A 24,350-nucleotide genomic window follows, 5' to 3' on the forward strand; every position below is an offset into this window, starting at 1 on the left:
CAAGCCCCTCTAGAAGCGGTGGAATTATAAGAAATAGTTTTGGGGAGGGGATTGCAGCCTTTGCTCTCCTGCTTGGTACCCAGACCAACCATTTGGTCGAAGCCAGAGTTGCGTGCAATGTGGTAAAGCTGGCTTTTGAAGCTGGCGTTTCCAAACTTTGGCTTGAAGGGGACTCGAAAAATATAATTAACAACATTAATGGAATCTCCCCCCCCTCGTGGTCGATTGAAAATATAATTGATGAGACACGTGCCGCCCTCACAAAATTTGAGAAGGTCCACATCACTCATGCTTTTAGAGAGGCAAAGCCAGTTGCTGACTGGTTCGCTAACAAAGGGGTGGGAGCAGACAAAGAGATGACCTGGCATTCTAAAAAATATTTTCCAATGGAGGCTAAGTCACTAATCAAGTTGGAGAAAATCCACGAAAGTATGAGTCAATCTAACTATTATCATGTTTAATAAAGAAAGATCAGATGTTGGTACAAGCCATAATAAGTTTCTTGGTTGTCGTAATCTCAAGGGATTTTTGCCATCATTTTGACACGTTTGGAGGATCGTTATCATTTTAACTTGCTATTGTTTCAGAGAGGTGAAGGTTCACAAAACCAATAATAGAAACAGAGCCAAAATCTTGGCTAGAAAAAAATTGCAGAGATTGGGGCTCATGAGAATAGTTGAAGAAAAAATGAATGTCATGACTGGAGAACTGAGCAGAAAGGAACTGGTAGGTGAAGTGGAGAAGTGGAAGAGTATGGGCAAAGTCTGGAAAAAATTGGAAAAGGGTGGGGTTGCGAATTTTTTTGAGAAACTCCATGGTTTTGACCCTGAGGTCACCAACAGCATGGTGAACACGTGGAACAATGGCAAGGTCAAGGTGAATGGGGTTTCTTTCCAAATCATAGAGGAGGTGGTTGCGGAGGTCACTGGTATCACTATGGAGGGTTTTAAATTCTACAGGGAATAGAAACTTTCGTCCAATGCAGTCAAGGAGTTCGTGAAAAATTCTGCAGAGATGAACAAGCTGGAAAAGAAAGAGTCTTTCTATGTGACAGAGACTATAAAGAAATTTTGGAGGTATGTTTTATATGCCCTGATTGATTATGTTACCCTGGACCCTAGGTTTGATCGGGTCAGAACTCACCATTTTGTGATTTTAAATCATTTTCGCCATAAGAGTAGAATTTCCATTCCCTTTTACCTTCTCACTTTTACGAACAAGGCTATCTCTAGTTTCAAGAAGAAAGCCATTGTTAACCCTGCTTTGCATGAGGGTTTATTGCTCCTCATCCATGAGCATTTTAGAGCTCAGTCTATAGGAAAAAACCGTCCTCAAGTTGAGGATGTTGACAAAGGCAGCTCGAGCTCTTCTTTAGACTCTGATGACATTAAGAGCATTAGCTTGAAGGAGGAGAATGTTACCTCAAGAAAGAAGAATAAAGGTCAAGGTAGGAAATAGTCCGTAGCTACAACTCCCAATAGGAAAATCCCTAGGGATCACGACCAAGCTCAAGCAAAAGAGAGTTATGCTGAGGAGGAGGAGGAAATGGATACGGAAGATTCTGACAATGAGTCAAAGGAGGAGTTGGAAGAGGAGAAACCTGGGAAAAAATGGAAGAGGGAGGTAGGAAGAGTTGAGGAGACTAGAAATCAGAGGATGTATGCTATTCCTCTTCCCCTCTCCCCTATCTAGTCTCAGCCTCCTTCGGAGGAAAAAGTGAATGTCATCACTGGTGAGAACGAGGGGGAAGTGCAGGTCAATAATAGAAGAAAGGCCTGGAAAAATTTCAATGTGAGGACTGCTACTATGGGGATTTTTAGGGAAGTTATGAACCCTTAGATCCTGGTGGACAATCTGGAGGAGCCTAGGGTCAATGAGCTCATAGAACCAGCTATCTTGGCCATTTCAGACAATGCAAGGGAGACTAGAATGAAACTTCTTAATAATGCCCACAATAGTATGATTGAAAACTTCAGATAAATCAAATGGCTCTTCCATGAGCTGGAGGAAGTTAGAGAAAAGGTATCCCAGATGGAAAGTTCTAAGAAAAAGACTGGTATTGACAGCCAGGAGGACCAGGATAACAGAGAAAGCTTAAATGAAAGGAGAATTAGAAATCTTGAAAACTACAACTACAACCTGGCAAGTCAGATGATTTCTCTCTTGAGTTCGATGAATGACAACATCCAATCCCTAGCTGGTAAACTTATGGACAGGGGCTTCCTGGTGGAGGAGGGAGGATAGAACAGGGAGAAGGCTAGGATGCATGATGACAAGGCCACAACCAGTACGTTCTCCAGTATGGATCAGGGCATGGAGAAAGTCCAAGATCAAATGGCTAAGGAGCAACAAAAGATAGTCGAGGCAGCTCAAACTATGCAGGAAATGGAGAAGATTACTGAAGACTAGTTTTCTTGTCTTTTGTATTTTCGTCTTTCTGGCTTTTGGCTTTTGAACAGGCTTTCTATAGTCTGTTTTAGTTTGTTTGTTTTCTGGCCTTTCTGTGGGCCTTTGTTATGGGCTGGGCCTTCGGGATTTTTTCAACTATTGGACCTCTGTTTTGGCTGGGCTTCTTTTGCTTATTATTAGCCTTGTTTTTTGTAAAACTTATGGGTTTCAAGATCCCTTAAAACCTGTTTATCTTATAAAAAACATTTCATTGTAACCTTCAAATTGTATCACAAAACCTACACATAATGAAGACCATGATGTGCATCATAGTGGTGGAGGTATTAATTTTCTATTGGAAATTAATTATGCAATTATGAATACAATTTAACATCTTCAATTGCAATTTGACTTGTAACCTTTTCTTTTGAATATTGTAGAGTATGTTGAACATTATGGTGAAGGAGTGGAGCAAGTTCCAAGTGTTCAACATGTTGAGGTGGCGATGGATCAAAATGTTATTGTACATGATGTGGCATTGTCAGGTAAGAAAAATGCATGTTATGTTCTACTGGTTAATTAAATACTTGTAACAATTAAAAAAAGAAAAAGAGTATACCAATTTAACCATTTCCTTGTTATTGCAACAAAGCCCCATTTAGTGCAGTAGCCTCGTGCTCCTCAAAATAGGAGGTGGCATCATAATTTGATATTACATGTGCTACAAGAGGAGAAGAATGAGGAAGATATTGATGCTCCTATCAGCCTTTACCTTACGAAAGCTAAGAAAAACAAAAAGAAGAAATAATTTTTTAAAAATGCTCTTTGATAAACCTTGTTTGATAAACTTTGTTGGATAATGAAAGAATGTTGTTTTAAGTAACTATCTATGAATATTGCATATTAATATTGATTTTTATGTCATGTTAATAAATATTGTTGTGTTAATGAAGTTTTGATTAGTATTACGTATTAATGAATTTTATATCATATTAACAAATGTTATGTGATCGTATTAATTGAATGTTATAGTTCATAAATGGATGAATGAATTAATGAAGTATGTAATTAGATGATAATGGGGTATTTAGATTGATGTTGGGGGGGGGGGGGGGGTGTGCAGAGGAGCTTCCACCTTCACATGGTTGGCCTTGCTAAGTAGAGAATATTAAAGCATTCTTCAAACCAAGTGAAGCTCAACCTAACATACCTTCATTAATCAATCAATTTCTTGCATATTTTTTATTTTAACCCAATCGTTAAAATGAATTTTTATTGAGATTCTTTGGTCATTCTCCACTATTTTTATCTAGGATTCATTATAGCATTGAATTCATCACCCATAATACAATCTAATTTGGTATACTTTGTAGACATTACTCTATTACTTTCTACACAGATCTATTGTCCTTGTTTTCTATGGCCCATATAAACATCAATGTAAATTGTAGATTACTCCTTGTACTTATGACCAATCCAAACATCCAATCTCTATGGCCAATTTCTCTAGTGTGATTAACTAATTTGGAGCCTAGATTATTGCTAGGTCACTAGAGGCTCCAATAGTTGGAGCACCATCCATCTCCATAATCCCTAACTTCTTTCTCATAACTATGATATCCTCCTAGTTTGGTTTCTCGTATGATTGTGATATCAAATTTTGTGGTTGAGATGCAAGGTTTAGGAATTTGCTTCTTTTTAGGGACATTCAGGCCCCTACCATTTCATGTAGTGATTTTCATGATTCAGGGGGATGAACCTTTCCCTTCCCAACCCCAGACAAAGTTGTAATCTTGGTCTAATCTTCTGTAGACCTATCATTTACCCTTAGTTCTGAAAGAGACTTCTTTCCTCATTTCTTATTACTCTTTGCACAATCAAGAGTTTCCTTGCTTAATTCAATTTGGTTTCTTTATACCCATGATGCTCCACTTCAAGAATCGTCTCTTCATCCCTTACTTGAGTCATTTCTTTCTCTTTAAGTTCTATAATTTGTGCAATGAGAAATTATTTCTCTAAAGCCACATATTCCTCACTCGACAACTCTTGTGCAAACCTTTCATGTAGATCACTCAATGCTTCATTTCAAAGACATTCAACAGATGGATTAATATTTTTACTTGTAGCTCCCTCAATATTGGTTTTTATCTTTTCCTCCTTAGCTATCCCCATGTCTTTAAAATTAGTAACTTTTGGATTAGATTGCACTTATTTTTAACATCAATTTTTTGGATCACACCTAGTGATCCATCATTATGATGCATGTAAGCAAGGCTGATTAGATTATGTGTGGATCCCCATGTCATCAATATTAGTTCTAGCTCAACAAAATTTGTCTTAACCCTATTTTATACTATCTCTCCATTGTCTACTTCCATGATTCTAGGTTCTTCTAAGTTCTAATGAGCCTTAGAGGAATTCGTAGCAATATTACTATTCATTTTTCCAAGGTCATCCACTTGATCCTTAAGGCAGATACTATTAGTTAGAGATTGCAACATAGTTTTTTCACTTTTGCTAATGCTTATTGGGCTACATATGTCATTTCCTATTCTTAGATGAGTATGATCACTTACAATTCTTGATCTATTAGGAGATTAATAGGTGATTTATCTAATGTCTTATTACTAGTAATATCAGATTCATCTATTTCACCATGGTAAAATGAGGGTTTAATGGTCCAAGTTCTCCTACCACTACAATTTGTAATGGTTTTGGGTTTCTATTTTATGGTCAATGTGAAGGCGTACATCTACTTTTTTTGAGATGTCATTATTTAAAATCCCTTTGTGATTGCTGAAGACAAACACTAGTAGCTCTGGATTGGAGTTTTTTTTCGCTCTACTAGGGTTTCTTGCTTAATGTGAACTTTCAATTTTTTGTGTATGAATTTTCATCTGAACTTTCCTTTTGTAAGCTCCACTTGCCACATTGCATTTACTGTAGGATATTTTTAGGCTCGGATATAATGGCTCTAGCTAGTAGTGAACTAGTTTTTTCTGGTGTTCACACTGCTACTTCGGTCTGCCATGACACCTCCACAAAACAAATGTCCATGCAAGTTTGTCCCGAAGGTTTTTCAAGAGGTAATCCTGACATTATCCTTCCTTTGCAAGAATTTGATGCTACATGTGATTGGTTAGAACAACACATCTTGATAGGTTACTTTGTGGGTAGGACTCCCCCTAAAGCTATGCTCTAAGAATGGGTTAACAAGAGCTAGCCTTAATGTTGTGCAAAACCTTACCAAAGGTTTTTTTTTATTTCACTTCGCTAACTTGTCACAAGTAGACACAGTCTTTAACAATGAACCTTGGTCTGTGCAATCTTCTTTGCTTGTTTTTCAAAAATGGTCATGAGACTTCAAAGTCTTGGATGATAAAAATCTTAGGGTTCCTATATGGGTCGAGTTCCTAGGTCTACCCCTACCATGCTGGCCTTTCATTGAGTCCATTGCAAAAGCCCTTGGCAAAGTTGTCACCAAGGAGCCTGAGAATTTTTTTAATGCCCGCCCACAACGACGTGTTTGTGTAGAGGTGAATCTTTCCAAGGATCTTAAGGATTCTGTGGAATTTCAGATTGGGACTAAAACCTTCTCTCAGAAGGTGCTTTACTTGAACCTCCCCAACACCTGTTATAGGTGCCAGTCCACAGAACACAAGATCAAGGACTACTCTCTGGCTATGCCTACAGTCAAGCCCATGCCTAAAGAAGCATCTGTCAAATAGGTCAAAGGGAAAAAAGAAGAATGGGTTACTATTGGGTGTAAGGGCAAGGCTCCCTTGAATCCCTTGCCCCCCAAGTAGTCCTATGCTATGGTCACCATAGTTCCTCCTATCCCAATAGGAGCATCAATTCTAGCTAGCGTAGGGATGCAAGCGATGGACAAAGGAACTGCTCCCACATTTTCATAGGTTTCAAATGCTACTAGCACACAGGGGATTAAGGCAACCACCAGGGCTTCTACCTTAGCTAGGGTGCGTACTCCTCTTGCTGCTTCTTCCATAGCACCACCAATGATGTGGCATTCTCACAGTCCTCTTGGATGTACAGAGATACCAGAGGTGAAACGTTAGGCTGTAAGTCCAAAGGGTTTTCCATCTGACTTCAACCATGTTTTTACCTTCTTACAGAATAGCTACTCCTCTCTTGAGGATGAAGATGATATGGAAGAGTTCTCATGAACTTCCTATCATGGAATGTTTGAGGTCTCACAAACCTCCCCATAAAATGCTATGTTCGAGATGTCTATCATAGACTTGGTAATTTATATTTTCTCTGTCTGCAAGAAATTAAAATTTCTAGTTTCATGCTTTCTTCAGCATGCCATGTAATTTGGTAGGATTGTGTGATGTTTTCTTCCCAGCATGAAGCTAGATGAGGTGGTGTAGTTACTCTTCTATCTACTCACCTTCATTTTTCTATTATTTCACATGGTTCTGACCCCATGCATAGAATTATTTGGCTTTTGCTTTCCATTAACAATCATTCTTTTGGAGTCATTAATGTTTATGCTTCGAATGATGCTGTGAAAAGATCCCAGATGTGGGCCTAGCTGGCTAACAACTTGCCTCTAGCTACTTGGGTCATGCGTGGGGATTTTAATATGGTTGAAGTGGCCTTTGACAAAGATGAAATTCTACCTTTTTGCTGGATAGCTAGGAAAAGACAAGCTTAGTATTACATGCACAATAAATTGGGCCTTTTTTAATCCCAATACCAACCTCTGCCAAGATAGTGGGGTTTGGCACACTTGGTCCAACTTTCAAGCTGGCTTTGATCGCATAATAAAATGCCTTGATTGTGCTATGATCATTGCACAATCTTTTTTCTCTTTTTTTTCAGGATCGAGATCTACCTATCATTCCCCTGCCAAATGTGATGTTATCTAACCACTATCACATTTATTTTGTCATTTCTTGGCAAACAGTTGTCCCGAAGGTGGCCAAGTCTTAGTTCTTCCTCAAAACATTAGTGTTGATGCATGCTTATGCCATCTCGCACATCCTACGTGTCTAGAATTTGGAGCCACATCCGCATTCTCAAAAGGGATGGATTCAATGGTGGAATGATGCCATTACCAAAACTGCCTAGTTCCTGTGCATTTATGGGCATCAATTGGCTGTGTTCAGAAAATGGTCATATGAAGCCAACACGCTTGCCCTCAAAAAAGCCTCTAAAGCCCTCACCCTCAATCCCTTTGATGTGGACTTATAGATTCAGCTTGCCAAGCTTCACCATAACAAACAAATTGCTGATAATTTTGTTGCTCGAGGAGCCCAAATCAAAGCCCATCTCCACTGGTTGGAGGTTGGTGACAAAGCCTCGAAGGAGTTTTTTTAGGCTCTTCGTGCCCGTCATACCAATGTTGGGATTGAAAAGATCAAACAAGGAAATGTTGTTCTATCTAGTTTCCCTGCTATCCTACAAGAATTTTTTCATCACTATGAGAACGTGTTTTCTTTGTAGGGAGATTCGGTTACTCAGGAGGAAGCTCTCAGAAAGTGTATTTCTGTTACTCCAAACCACCTAGTAGTTGAGCAACATGCTTTTTGTGAGCAACTTCATTCCCTCTGAGACTTAAAGAGGCGGTCTACTCCATGGCAGATGACAAGTCCCCTGGGTGTGATGGGTTTCCTTGTGAATTTTACAAACACCTCTGAGAGCATATAGGTCTTGATCTGCACAAAGTTTATCTTGAAGCCTATCATTCTAAAACCTTAGGAGCCATTATAAATAAAGGAAATATCAAATTCATACCTAAAGCTAGTGATCTAGAGGACATATGCAATTGGAAACCCATTACCCTTCTGAATTGTCTTATAAGATTATTGCCAAGGCACTCTCTTTCAAAACCAGGCACATGTTGCCCTTAATTGTGCGGCCAAAGCAAACTGGATTCATCAAGTCTAGATATATTCTTGACAAGATCATTGCTTCGCAAGTCCAATCAGAAGGCTATCTTTTTAGAGATAAATTTTGCTAAAGCCTATGATCGCATTGAATGGCCCTTCATATTGGCTATGCTCTAGGCTCTAGGTTTTGGACCCAATTTCCTTTAGTCCATGGAGATGCTCTTTGGTGATGCTAATGCTTGCATTACCATCAAGAATTCACATTTTGAGGTTTTTGGGCTTTTTCATTCCATTAGGTAAGGTTGTCTGTTAGCTCCTGCTCTTTATGTCCTTGCTGCGAAAGGTTTTGGTTATTTACTTGTGCATTCTATGTCCTCAGGACTAGTTCGTGACATTTCCTTGCCTGAATCATCCTCCCAATTAGTTAATGGACATTTTGCTGATGATTCATTTCTTACTCTTTTAGAGGATGAAGAAAACATCAATAATTCTTTAAGTTTCTTTGGACACCTTTTGTCAAGCCTCCGGTTCTACCATTCAATAGCATAAAACACTTTGCTTTCATCAGCCATTTTTTCTAGCTCCACCTTGGCTCAACTAGTTTGAGTGGAAATGGGTTGCTCATGGGGAAATCTTCCACTTTCTTGGCATTCCCTTTGCATTCCAAGCATTGCCTGTGGAACTTTGGAATGGTGTGCTGGCCAAGATTAGCAAAAAGCTTGACTACTGGATCACAAATCTACTCTCCCTCACTAGAAAATCCCAGATTTGCTCAAAGATTCTGATGGCCACTCATGTGTATTACTCCTCCTACTGGACTCCTTCCAAAGCTTCTTACATGAAGCTGGAAAGATTTCTTAGGGATTTTCTCTTGGCCTTTGGTTCTAATCACCATGGCTTCCACAGAGTGGCTTGAGATTTTTTTTGTCTCCCAAAAGAGTCCGGTGGTCTTGGCCTGCTTTCCACTCAGAAACAAGGCCTTGCTCTTTGTGCAAAATGGATTATTAGGGCTATTTCAAGAGATGAATATTGGAAGATTCTGGTTCAGCATTGCATTTCTTTTGGCTTTCCTATCAACAGGCCTACTTGGAAGGGGATTGGTTTCCAAACCTTTCTCATCATGCGTGAGCCTATGGTCATTCAGGGCTCATTCATCATCAAGAGCATCTAGAAAGCTTGGGAGGCTATTAAGCCCCGGCTTCGATGAGCTAGAGATAAATTCCACATGGCCTCTCCTTGAATCACAGAACATTGCGTGGTCTCCCCTATTTTCCATTCAGGGTACTCCCCTCACCAAGACTCATGGGGCCAATGCTCTGCATTTTTTTAAATGTGGCATCAGAACTCCTAAGGACCTCTTTTCAAGGTTCACCATGAGTTTTAGGACCTGAGAAGATATGCAAGTATAGTACTGCCTTATCCATTCAGAATGACAAACTTTTGACCTATTGCTTTCTTCCATCCTTGTTCACTTAGTTCATAAAGTGGGGATTCAATCTGTTCTCCCTTGGTGGCTTGATTGGAAGTGGTATCCTGCCACTCCTTTTTCTAATTACAAGCCAAGTTTGGGCTACAGATGGCTTTCGCCTCATCTTCCAATGGTGGATACACTAAGCCACAGATGGCATTTGCAATCTTCTCTTTCTCAATGGAGAAAACACTTTGATACCATATGGAATGCTATAACTGAACCCAAGATTGCACATTTTTCTTGGAGCTTGGCCTTCCAAGGTCTTCTGCTAGGGCCTCATCTCAAACACATTGGGGTTCCTGATCCTAGATGCCCCTTCTATGGACAACCAAAGTCTTTCTTGCATATTTTTTGGTTTTGTAAGCGTGCTCAGAATTATTAGCACTAGATTCATGATTTTTTTAAGCCATTCAGACTTGAGTCTTTTTCTTGGCACATGATTTTACTGGGTGACTGTCCCAGATTCCCTCGAAAGTTCACCCAGATTTGGCATACCTTCAAGCTGGAGATTCTATTTTCTTTGTGGAAAGATAGGAATGCTATTCTTTTCACACAATTTTTTGGATGTTAACATCGCTATGTACACTAAGACATGCATTTGTAATAATGTAATTATGCAGATTCAGGTGCAAGCTAACAAAGTTGCACTCAAGGTAGCTCACCTGTAGGAGTTGTTGAATCACTGGGGCAATGCTCCATGCACTATTGCTAGAGTTCCTCTTGGTGCCTCAGTGGAAACCTCGACACCTCATGGCTGTCATCCTCGGTGCCACTCCTCCGGTCGCCACTCACACATCTTGCACTCCCAAGCTTCCCACCATTGCTCTCCCAGTGGTGGTGATGGTAGATGGAGGTACCACTCAGCTTCTCCACCCTATGGTGGTTCTAGTTGGTCCCCAGCTCCCCCTTCTAGTACTCATCGTGTGCATTCTGAGAAGTGGCCTTGCTTGGACTTGGTGATCTCTCCCTCATGGCCAGAGGTTAAAGATGTGGAGGCTACCACTGTTACTGTTGTTGCTAATGATGGCTGGACTGTTCCCAGCTCGCTCCCCAATCCTAAAGATGATTGGGGTTTTCAAGACAAAGATGATCCACCACCCTCAGCTGGCACTACTTTGGCAACCTGAGGTTGCTTTATATTTTTTTTTTTGATGAATAGTTTTTGTTTCCAATTGTTGCCATGTTTTTAGTCTGATTTTGGCCATGTGAATTCATTCACAGGGTGATCTTGTATCCCCTGGCCCTTTTTTTATGAATTGTAATATGAGTATATTTTATTAATAGAAAAGGACTATTCATCAAAAAAGAAATCCCTTTGCAACTTAATAAAGTTCCCTAATTCAACCCAATGCCATTGTTGTATTGAACTAGTAGCCAATCTAGAAAGAACATTTGGTTTATATGTGAATGCGTTAAAGTATGTTGACTAGTTGATAAAATGGAAATGATAGCCTCTAAGGAATCTAATACTACCATACATAATATCTTGGTTGATTTCCTTATTTTTCATAGAATAACCAAATTTTTTTTTTCCCAAGAGAGAGATACTTACCTGATTAAGAAATTTTTTTTCTTACCACTTTTTCATATATCAGAATTAAGATTTTTGCCACTCCAGATTGGTTCTAGTAGCAAAGTCTGCACGATGCATCTTTTTAAGCCAATCAACATGCCTCTTAGCTTCTTCTAATTTGTCCTTGATTCTTGATTTCTTTGAAGAATGCCCCAGAGTCATGTGGGTTATCCATTATTTTTTAAAATTCTTGTCAGCAACCAAACTTATCTGGTGCGCTTCAAAGTTGAAAACTTGGATCACATTAATACTATTGAGTTCCTCTTTATTGTAACTCTCAACAAAATTCATCAAATCCCAAGCTTGGTGATAAGTTTTTCTGGCTTTATCCAGTTTCATTATGATTAGAGCAATGACACTATTGTCATCTTCCACCAATTCTCATTGTGTGTAGGAGTATGCCCCTTTACAAGCGCCAAACTATCATTCGGCACACATATAAATCTTTGCTCATAAGGTCTCTCAACGGATTTTTTATTTAGGTCGATCAATTCATTGCACTTCTCCAGATTTTTTCCATTTCTAATGTAGACTTTGGCTTGATCGATAGAATCTTTATTTGTTAACCAAAGACTTGCTGGATTTTCTCCCAGCATGCATGCTTGCTCCAATTTTTCCTTGTACTTCTTGAATTCTTTTCACTTTGCAACATTTACAATGTTAGAGAAGTACCTGGTAGTTTCATTTTTTGCACTAAAATAATTTTGATTAACTGTATGTTCATATATACACTCATATGCTTCACTGAGGATCTTTTTCGTAGACTAACTAATGCCCCTGGGATCAAAGGATGTCAATTTCATCCTGCTGGTACTGCTGATCGCTATCTATCTTCCAGTGTCTAAATCATCAGTTTGCAATTTAGTTAAGGCTAAATTAGTGTTTCAATGGGGATCCAATATTTATTATATGACATCTATTGCAAATGAGGTGAATCATTTGGAACTGGAATTGCATTCACATCTTTTTAAGCCCATCAACATGATTTTCACTTCGCAACATGTAGGGCATCAAGGAAGGGTGGTATGATAATTTTTGTCACAGGTAAGATTTTATTCTGCATATTGTAGCTTTTTTTTTGCCGGAAATATTTGGAATGCTCTCTGTTCATCTGTGTGCTTGCTACTTTGTCCATCTGTAATGGGACGATGGAGTGAAAAGATCACAACATGTACTTTGAATTTGTGCGAGTATTTACGTATTTACCCAAGAAAAAGACTGTTTAGGTCTTCATGTTTTGCACGTTCAAGCACAGAGGGTGATAAATATTTATAATTATTGCAAAAAACAAACAGAGGCAAAGGTAACCTATTTTGAAAATTTGAGAATCGAGTTGAAAAATCTAACTTAGGAATTTGACTTTGACATCATTAAAATTGAGTAAGATTACACTTTTTAAGTTATAAATTATCTTGCATTGCTTTACAATATTCTTAATGTATTTTTGATAAGAAGTATTTTCAAATGTAAATTGAAAACACAAAATATTTTAGATTCTAGTATTGATTTGTGGCTTTGCTCGTGTAAGTGAGCTCTACTATTCATAACTCATTGCTGATGTGGCTTACTGTTTGCTGTTGCAGATGATATTTAAGGGCACCAAAATTCCACATTGGCCATTGGTAAACTTCACTCGAGGTGTCCCTGTTGGAGCAGTTAAATAATTTTGTCAAAAACTACCTGGCCTGTGTAAGCAATATGGTGTGGTAAGTCAATGACGGGTTGATTATTGCACCACGTTCACATGTCTATTGTATACGTATTCAATTTCTGGTAGAGGTGGTTATCTTTTATGCAGTTTAAGCCATCCTTTTGATATTGGTTGTGTATTGGGTTTGGCCAGTGAGGTTAACCTTTATCATGGTACTTGAATTGTCTGTAGAACATGAACCCTCTACCATCAACACCACCTACAGATGAGGTACATGGCAATGTTGATGGTGTGGTAAGACATTTGATGCGGATTTATATGGATAAAAACAAGAATCCTCTTGAACTGATTATGTGCATTATGCCCCAAAAAGACAACAAGCATCTATATGGTTTGTAATGTAATTTTTTCAAGATTTTAGATTATTCTTAAAATCATCAAATGAAAAATAGATTGTTACTTGGTGGACCATGTGAAAAAGTAGATCTGTGAATTGGACTTGGGGATTTGGACTCAGTGTTGCTTGGTGGACCATGTGAAAAAGTGTAAATCTAAATACATTGCCAATGCTATATTAAAAATAAATGCAAAGATGGATGTTCCTTCAGAGACAAATGATATTTCTATCTTAATATCATCTTTGGTATTAACTAGAATGGACCATGTGAAAAAGTGTAAACCTGAATACATCGCCATTGTTATATTAAAAATAAATGCAAAGGTGGATGTTCCTTCAGAAGCAAATGATTTTTTTAAATCTTAATAGCATCTTTGGTATTAACTAGGATAATTTGACAATTGTTATTAAACAGTTAGGAGGGCAAAAGTTCATTATTGGTTGATGAAGAGAGGAAAAAATTACCTCTTATATCAGAAGCACCTTCACTAATCATTGGTGTTGACATCTCACATTCAAGGATTCGAGATGATAATGGTCCATCGATTTTATCTGTAAGTATCTAAATTACAAATTTTTGTCATCATGGAGTGTTGTCTAAAACATAATTTAGTGTCAGTGCAAAGAGCCATTAATGGCAATGTTATCTGTGCCAATAATGTCAAAAGTTTTCTGCAAGTATGGACTGCTCATCTTTCTCTAAGTATGAAGCAATAGTTCGCACATAAAAAATGAGGGTCTAATATATTTGAAGATCTATACTAGGATAAAAAGGATGAGCAGGGTAGCAAACAAATAGGAGGGTGTTTCAAGTAATTTCTTATCTACTTGAATTAGTTAATTATTTTCTATTGTTATTGTTAATAATAAGCAAGTTTTAAATGCACCAATTACATTTGATTTTGTACTGGAAATGCCCTGTCATTTATTTTTAAAGAGCCTTCTTGCTTCTATAACTTATTTGATGTGTGAATTTGTATTCGTTCTTGCTTCTATAAATCATTTATTGTACATTTTTCCATGACTTTAGTTTTCATGTTTTATGTGCTATTTTTTTCTTTTTTTCTAAATTTTCCAGTTTCTTCCTTTGAATGTGTCTTGTTTCACCACTTTGTCCTTACCCACATCTTTTTAAGCTATCTTAGTCTGCTATTTACTCATTTTATTCTCTACTAGCAACTTTTCATCCTTGTGATGGATCATAAAATGTGATCTAAAACAGTGATGCAAAAATTAACACAATCAATCCCAAAACTATCTTCATCAATTCACGGATTGTGGGAAAATTACAAACTTTAGTTGATATGATTATTTTCTTGTGGAAACTATTGTTGGGAATTTGAAAGGTGACATGTTAACTCTAAGGGAAATGCTTCTTGATGATATTGCTCAAGAAATAACTATACATATAAAAGCTAGTATAAAGGCTTAACATTTGGCATAAATTAAAAATCAATCTAGTTAATGCAAAGGTGATTCCTTGATGATATTGTTGAAGCTCTATTTTGATTGTGGCTTATTCAAGTCAAAAATATTATACATATGAAAGATAGTATTTAGGCTTTGTGGGTTTAGTAAGCCTTTTGAATTCTGATTACATGTGGAATATATCACTTCTAATGGAAAAAGGTTTGCCAGACATGAATTATAAAAGATATTATTTTGACAACTAATTGTAATGGTTAATTTTTCTTGAACTTGGTAGCAACATCTTCAATTTGAGCCTTCACAATGTTAATGTTAGTGTTTGACCTCTTTTCAGGTTTTCTTGCAATTTATTGTAATCATTATACATGACCAAAAATTATTGATGCTAATTTTATTCCTCATTGGCTAGAAAGGAAAAATGATTAGAGCTTGACCATTAGGAATTTTAATGTCCCAAATGTTGTAAGTTGGCTCGCACCAACAGTTATGGTAATATTTCTTAAGAAGAGACTTTTTGGGCTACATCTGGGATTATTGACTTATACCCTTTTTTGTTTATGTAGAAGATAGAAGTATTTCCTACATGGATTTTTTTATTCCATAGCTCATGATTTTAATATCATTTATGGTGTTCTGTTCTCCATTTTAAGAGAGTCATTTCTTGAGGTAGAAGGTTTATATTAAATTTTGTGGGATGGGAATGCATGATTACTTTTGGTAACATTTCCTTTCTTTCTTCTTGGCATATGGGGAATGGAAAATTAGGTATGCAAACATCCCTTAAGTGCAAGGGATTAAATGAAACATTTTTCTTGGTTTATTTGAATTGGGGGGAACATTTTCGAGCCATCCTTGGTTTATTTGAGTGAGTGTAAAATGTTTTCAGGCCGTCCTTGGTTTATTTGACTTCGAGAATGTTCTTAGGCGATCATTAATTTATTTAGCATATGATGTATTGTTTTTGTTTGTGGATGGAAGTGTTGTTTACTTGGAAGTATTTTTTCTTAAGAATTTATGATTGTTTTGTGTGTCTTCTATCACATAAGAAAAAACACTATAATGATGAGTCAATGAAGCATCAACCCCGTAGTGTGCTAACTTTGGTGTATTTATTCAAGATATTGCTACAATTAGTATAGATAATGACAATGACACTAATGAGACACTTACACATGATGCACATAGTAGGATTAGTAGTGCATGTACTTGTGCTTCAAATGATATTAAACTTGAAGCAAATGATGATTTGTATCTCAATCCTTTTATAATATTGATGAATATTAAAGATAGTTATTATTTTTTATTGTCAAATTTGTAATTTTAGTTATTTTCATTTGAATTATGACCCTAGACAATGATATTTATTAAATTCCATATGACATTTTTTATTTATTTATATTAGTACCATTTCAACATAAATTATCAATGAAAAAGTATTATATTAGAAAATTATTTAGTTTTCTATCTTGTACCTACTCCAATACTTGTACTAGAAACCAAAGCTTAAGGAAATATACAAAGAAAAACATTTTTTTGAATTATTGTTGTCAGAAGGTGTTTATAACATTATGACTATGAACACTTAAAATAAAATTAAGTAGACCAATATATAAAAGTCAATTGAGAAATGATTTTTTATCAAGGCAATAAACATTTTCATACCATTGTATATTCATGGAAAATATAATTGATATAGGATGAAAGGAATGGTCAACATAAGGTTATCCTTTTTAAATCAATTCTAAAAGAAGGTAGAGAAATGTGGATGGAAAGGATTTTATAATGGTGAAAATATACCTTACTAAGGTGTTTGGGGATCTTTCCAAGTGGAATGTTGTGATGATTAAGTTGTTTTTTTAATTCTCTCCACCCAGGTTCAACTCTCATTGGGTATGAGGTCCCCCATTTATGGTTTCACACATTCATATGTTTGGGTCAAATCATTTAACCCTCTTTAGAAATAAACCTTTTTGAGGGGTCTTCCCCTCAAACCCCAATTCTAAAACCTTCGAATAGTCAAACAAAGAGGGATGTCAAGAGTAGTAGTCCAAAATATAAAATGACCAAAAGGCATGTGGTGATAAAGTCATGAATTAATAGTAGTGGGTCAAAAATTAATAGATGATATTTTGGGTATCATTGTGGGTAATGGGAAAGTCCGAAGGGCAATGCATCAATATGTAACAATCATAGTTTAATGAGCTTAGAAGAAAATTACAATCATGAGGAACCAAAAATCCTCATGAGGTGGCCTATCTGAAGAGGATTGAAATTTGTAATACTTGTCTATTTTCCATCACTATAGAATATGTTATTAAAACATTCTAGACCCTTCTAGTGAGGATGTTATTTCTTCTATTATATTTGTAAATGCAATGCTTTGGTATATATAATATTTGATTTTATCATGTTAGTGGATAGTGACAATTGTTGACCCAACCGATCAAATTAGCATATTTGATCGGGAGGATCCCTAACTCAACGTCCTAATATCCTATAGGACTCTTCATGCTTCTTATTAAGCCTCTTAGAACTCTTTATCTAACCCTAACTCAAGAGGAATGGATTCTCTATTCCCCTTCTTTAGTGATCCTCACCTATCAAGTAATCACTCTCCAAACTCTCCCTCACTCCTTTGAAATTCCTATGTTCAATCTTCCAACTACCAACCTATGGACAACTCAAATGTCAGATGATATGGTAGGGCTTCTTCACATGTGAATTTGATATTTTTCAAGGTCATCATGATTTTAAGACCCATAGGTTCCTTAACAATCTCTTCAATCCCCTTATAGTAGGCCATTAGTCTTTTTACTCTAATTAGCTCTCCTTGAGTTTTTAGGGAATACCTCTGAAAGATCCTAAATAAGGTGCCAAAATAATATTGTATCCAAATATCCTTTTTGAAAAGCTTAAAGACTTTCTTGGTCTTAGAATCCCAACTCATTTTTACAATAGTTTCCAAAATATTCCATTGTTCAAGGGTTTTAAGGGTTTTGTAGACAACTAGTCTCTGTAAGTGATCAAAGGGCACACCAGTGAACTCAACTTCTCACCAAATCCTGGTCTAAGGGTCTTTGCTCAATGAACTACACTTCCATGCTCCTGATTGGCCCAAACCAATCCATCCATCATTACTTTCAAGCCTTACAACTCCTTCAAACACCTAACTGTGTTCAATGGTCTTGCTTAGGGCTTGATTGAAAAAATAGAAAACCACCTCAAAATAGTCCCAAAAGACATTTTTAAAAGGTATATACAATTATCTTATTGATTCCAAGAGGCCATATAAGTTCAACCATTGGAATTCAAGATAGAGCCATTTCTTGCCAACTTACTTTGTTGGGATGCATAATTGTGTCACACAAGTTTTCTCTCTTTGTTCTTCTCCCGATTCTATTATGTTTGTATAATATGTTCATATGATTGCATAGAAGGTTGAATCCTTTGAATGCTCTATGCCATGAGACTTTTTGACAACTTTCTAGACACAATTTTTTTATCAGCCAAATACTTTTTGTATAACTTCATATGACCTAGTTTACAACAATAATGGCATGTGATAGATTTCAGATTTTGATTCTTTGAAGAATCATGAAGTTGTTGTGTCCTTTCTATATTGTAGAATTGTCCCCTCATTCTGAAAAGCCCAAAAAGTCCCCTCATCCCAAGGTGACTTAGGGAATGGGGATGGTTGTTTGAGGTGTTGGGATGTGTACTTGTGTCACACAAGTTCTCTCGCTTTGTTCTTCTCCTTATTCTATAATTCAATGGTTGTTTGGGATACATATGGCCCCTTCTAGAGAATTGCTCGAAGGATTTGTGTTCTTGAGCTTCTCTCTCCCAAGAGAATCTAGTCTTTTTCTCCCAAGAGATCCCAACAACTTTGAATAGGAGTCACTTCTTTGTTTGAGCAGGCTCAGCTATAGAATAGTGTTAACATGAAGAGGTTCTTCTCCTTCTTGAACTTCAAGATGCTCATGTCTATGATCATTAATGAGAAGTGTTTTGGAGAGGATTCAAGGGTCTCAGAGGAGATTATCTCCAAAGCAATTGAGAAGTCTTTTGTGTATCATGGGTGTGTTAATATTGGGGATTATATTCCCTGGTTGAAGTGGATTGATTTGCAAGGGTATGAGAGGGCAACGATTAAGGTACAATCAAATTTGGACTTGTATAAGTAGACAATATCAAAGAACCTCATCTATCTATAGTCACTTGTAGTGCCATCAAAATAGGTATGTGAAATCTCATCTCAAGGTGGTGGTAGACCCACCAAAGATCTAAAGATAAATATCCAAACTAATCACTAACTAGGTTGTCGTCGGTGATTACTTTGGATATTTATCATCCATTATTTTATTTTTTTAAAATCATCTTGCTCGAAATTTTTGACCAATCTTGGTAGACATTTCCACCAAAATTTGGTCAAAATTTCAACCAATGCATTGGTTGTGGGTTTGGCATGGTGGTCAATCAAGGACCATCATTGGTCAAACTTTTGACCAAACTTTGGTGGAAACTTTGACCAATTCATTGGTCATGGGTTTGGCATGGTGGTCGATCAAAGGCTAGCATTGGCCGAACTTTCGACCAAACTTTGGTGGAAATTTTGACCAATTTTGGTCGTGGGTTTGACATGCTGGTCGATCAACGGTGAGCATTGGTTGAAATTTTGACTGATGTTTGGTGGGCATTTCGACCAAGATTGGTCGAAATTTCCACCAATGGTCCTCACACCAACATAAGCTGTTTTCGACCAATTGCTTGGTCAAACTTCTGACACATACAACTGTTGGTCGAAAATTTGATGACAAAAATAGCGACACAACAATTGGTCAAAAATTTGACCAACATGGGTAAAAATTTCAACTAATTTTTGTCAAAATGTATTAATGTTTGCAAAACAAGTTCAAGAGCACACTGGATGTTTTCCTATTGAGGAGGAAAGCCTGATTGAGGAGGAGAATATGGATTATCATACTACCATGAATACGACTCGAAAAAGATCTAGCTCATTGACTACGAAAAACGTTCTTAGTACCAAGAATATTTTGATAGACTCAACAAAACATAATTCACCCATAGCTACTCCTCCATCTGAAAGTTTCTATAAAAGGATGGTTACCAGCTTCATAGAAAAAAAGACCAGATCTGTAAAAAAAAGAAAGCTTTGGCAAGCCCCAAATTCAATTTTGAGGGCAGACTTTTGTAAAGGAAAATCTAAGTGAGTTGCAAAACAAATATGGTTCATCAGTCGGAAAGAAGGATTCTAAAACACCCAATATAAGAAATGGTAGTAGCTTTGCAAGCCAGATTTCACCAAGGATAAGTCAGAAACCAAGCAACACATTATGCAATGCAAAATCATTTATTCCATTAGTTCAGCAAAAACAGGCAGCGACATTAGTTATGATTATGAGAAAATAGTTTGTGTTTTATTATATGCATTCACTGTTTTTACTGTATTGAACAAAACATCTTTTCCATTGTTTTTTTGACTTCTCTCAGTGTAACAGGGATTCTCGGCTTGGCGAGGACTAAGCCAGAAAGGCCATTTCCCTGCATAATGTCCAAGAAGGATGGCAAGCATGCGCTCAACAGAACCAAGTATTGCCCTGTGTATCATAACAGGTTCCTCCCTCTTTGCAGAGTAAGATAATTTGAATTTTTTTGGAAGCTGAAAATCAAGCTGTTACAAAATAGTTGCACACATCTCTTATCAGATAATACTTACCTCAAATACAAGAACAAATTGCAGAAAAAATAACATCGTCTAAATTTCCTTTCCAAAGCATCAAAAACTGTAATGTCAATCTTTGGCCCATAAAATGTCCCATCCCCTTCATTTATCAGGCGTTATACTTACTGCAGTCAGTAACCTCAACAAAGGCCTACATTCATATCACATACATTAAACAGCTTAGATAGTGGTAATAGTACAAAAATATGCATTGCCTAAAATTCTTCACCCAACAGCGTTTGATACACAACATAGAAAGATTAAACACCCTACTTGGTGCAGAGGGCAGTCATTGTTATCTTCAATATTCTTCAAATATCTAGCAGATTAAAACAATCGATAATTTTAAATACACAAAATTCTTAAATTTCTCCATTGATGGTAAGCGATGAAAGAACTATTGTATTACCTTTCGAAATATTGTGGTTTGGAAGGTTTTTTATTAGTTCAAAACTTGCTTGGTACTTGCCCAACAGTAGGTGAGGAAAATAAAATATCATGAGTTCACACAAACATCTTAAAGGGAAAGAAGCTGGCAAACCCTCCTTCACTTTATCAAAATAGCATGGCAGCTGAAAAGTCTACCAACCAGAAGAGAAATAGAAATTGTCACTCCACAATATCCTTTATTTAAAATATCAGCCTAAGAGGTTCTTAATTAGTTCAAATCTTGTTTTGCACTTGAACTATGTGGTATGTGAGGGCAATTAAATACCATGAGTCCATGCAAATATCTTAGAGGAACCGCACTCATTTAACCCTTCACTTTATCAATAGTATGAAATATGTTATTGTATTACCTTTCAGAATATTGCAATCTAACAGGCCCTTAATTCATTCAAAGCTTATGTGGTACTTGCCTATGTGGTAAATGAGGACAACAAAATATCATGAGTTCATGCAGAAATCCTAGGGAACCAACACTCATCAAACTTCATTTTATACATGGCATAACAGCTGAAAGTATTACCAACGAAACAAAGGAAAAGAATATGTTCTGCCATGAAATCATTTTCTACTAAGTGTCAATTTTTCAATATGTCAATTCATTTCTAGAAACTAACATCTCTTACCACACCTTGGATACTTTGTGGTATCTATTTTGTGCATTTATATAGCTAAATACAAACTAGTTGTTGTACTTTAAAGATTTAAACCCATCATTAATCAGTGGAAGGCAATATTAATAAATAGATAGATTGAGAATGAGAATATATTTAAGGATTAAAGGCTTATCAGTTTCCAAATTCAAATGCCTAAATGAATGATTATGAATATCCTTTTATATCTTCTTAGCATATTGGTAAGTCACATTGGTAAGGACATATCCCAAACCTCTTCATACTTGGCACACTTCATAACAAACACTAATTGCACCTCTTAAGTTATCAATGAAGCTTGTATTATTAACTGATCTTGTCTACTGATAATGGTATCCTTTCATTAAGCAATCACTTATCTTCAAATTGCACCCATTCATTATTATTAATCCCTGATAATATATTAGCACAATATCTTCTCATTATGACATTACTTTATGTTTTGTTGTTAACAAAACAATGTTGACCTTCCTATTGATCTAGTTCCTCGATTATGTATGGTGCTAAGAGTGTTAATGTTTGAGTAGCAAATTGATAATTAAATAAATCAATATTTATATTTCCACCATATTCAAATTCTTAGTAACACAGGGAATGAGTCCCCCCTTTTTTGGCCCTATAGGAAACGTTCAAAAACATGTCCTTCACCATCTTCAAAATGTCATGGAACATTTTAAAGACCCACATTAGTCAATGTTTTTCTTAAGAAAACAAAGTACAAGCAAATCCAAGAGGACTTTGACATTAACTAATGGTTCTAAACATGTACTAAGTTGAATCTATGTCTCATGAATGAATCAAAGTCTTGAATTTGCAAGCTTGTTTTGTTAGACAAGAGGTTTGTTGGTTTCACCATAAAATGTTGTATAAAAATCTACATAAAACATTAAAAAGACATAATATATTAAAATATATTGAAAAAATTATATATACACATAAGCACACACATGCACACATTGTCATCCCATAAACACATCCCATGTTGTTCCTGTCTTTGAAATGTAGTTGAACCAATATTTGATAAGAAGATGCCATCCATCGATCCTTAGTATAATCAATAACTCTGATCATTAGTCACTGTCTTTGCAATGATCTCCATCCTCATGGGTGATATTCTACATGATGTCAATATTAATCTGTCTATTAACCAGTCTATATATTTCTATTATGTTTGCTACTCCCTTTCAACCATTGATGCCTTAGCTGATCATATTCAGTCCCTCAATATACCTTATTACCATTGTCCATTAACACTATCAATCTATTATATGCATTGATACTTGACTACTATGTAGTCAAGTAAGCTTAACGGTGATTCTTCAACTTGGCAAGCTTCTCTAGTGGGTATTTTGGAGGACTTATTACCAAGCCTTCACTATTTTCCCTTAACTCATTTATGATTACCACTTGTTTAATGCTTGTATTCTTGTTGTGTTTTGTTTCTTGGATTGCAAACATATTCTACACATTCCTATATATTGTTCCTCCTAACCAACAACTTAACAAATGGTGAACCATCATACAATTATTGACATTGCATGTTGTCTAACGCAAAAAGGTTAATATAATATGGTCAGTGATTTCATTTATGAGAAGGCTTGATGTCAAAATGATTATGATTACATGAAATCATATTATGGTCTTCCAATTATATGAATTTGAGTATGTGAAATCATAGTATCGCCCAATTAGAAGGCACAATATTATGGTCTTCCACTTATATAGTTTTGAGTATGTGAAATCATAGTATCTATTAAAAAGAAAAAATATAGTGTCTAATAAAAAGAAAAAGTAAGGGTTGCACATTTAATCCCTCTATTTATTGTCTGTCTTCGAGCATCTGATTATGAGTTGTTTTTGATATCCATTCACTCATAAATACATTTCTTTCAACCCCTATCAATGCTAGTCCCAATTCATATTGTTATGAATATATTTCATATTTCTATTTTTCAAAAATTGATGTCTTTTATCTTCATGAATGTGCCACCAAATATCCCCCTGTGCATGTGTGTATATATATTTCTTTCTTAAACATCTCATTTTCAATCTATTATTGTTGGCCAACATTGAAAATATATGTTAAATGATATTATTAATAGGCTATGTAATGTGGAATTGTGTATGCAAATATGATCATACCGTGTTTTGTAGTTTAATATTAAAGTATTCAATATAAAATGGATGTGTCATCTTTTATGCTTCAAATGATAATAACAATTTAATTTTAAACTATTTTTGTTTTAGTATTTTACAGAGTGAATACAACCGAGTAGACACACCACATTTCTAAAACTTGACATCTCAGGATGAAGTTGGGTCAAAAAAATTCTTGCATAGCCTTTTAGCATGTTTCGGCCAATGCATTTATTATTTTTCTATGATGGTTATACCCTAGAATTCTCAATTGACACTACCAAAAATTCATTAGACAACCAATTATGCAGAGGAGAAGGAAAAGGCACAATTGACTTCTAGGACTAAACCTCCTACCACTCCAATAGTTTTTACAAGATCTATTGGAAAGGGTAGGTGGAAGATGTAGACCATTTTGGTGTTGTACTTGTATTTACTTATAGTTTTACAAAGATAGTTTGTTATTTATATTTTGCTTCAGCATTAACACTATCATGATATTGCTACTAGTCATCAACATTGCATGTGAGGATGTCATTTTGTACCTTAAATGCATTTAAATATATTTACACTTAGCTTGTTTGATTTGTTTACTCATTAGATGCATC

Source organism: Cupressus sempervirens, chromosome 3 (assembly GCF_028749045.1).
Source record: "Cupressus sempervirens isolate cs-2001-9-10 chromosome 3, ASM2874904v1, whole genome shotgun sequence".
In the NCBI taxonomy this organism is placed as follows: domain Eukaryota; kingdom Viridiplantae; phylum Streptophyta; class Pinopsida; order Cupressales; family Cupressaceae; genus Cupressus; species Cupressus sempervirens.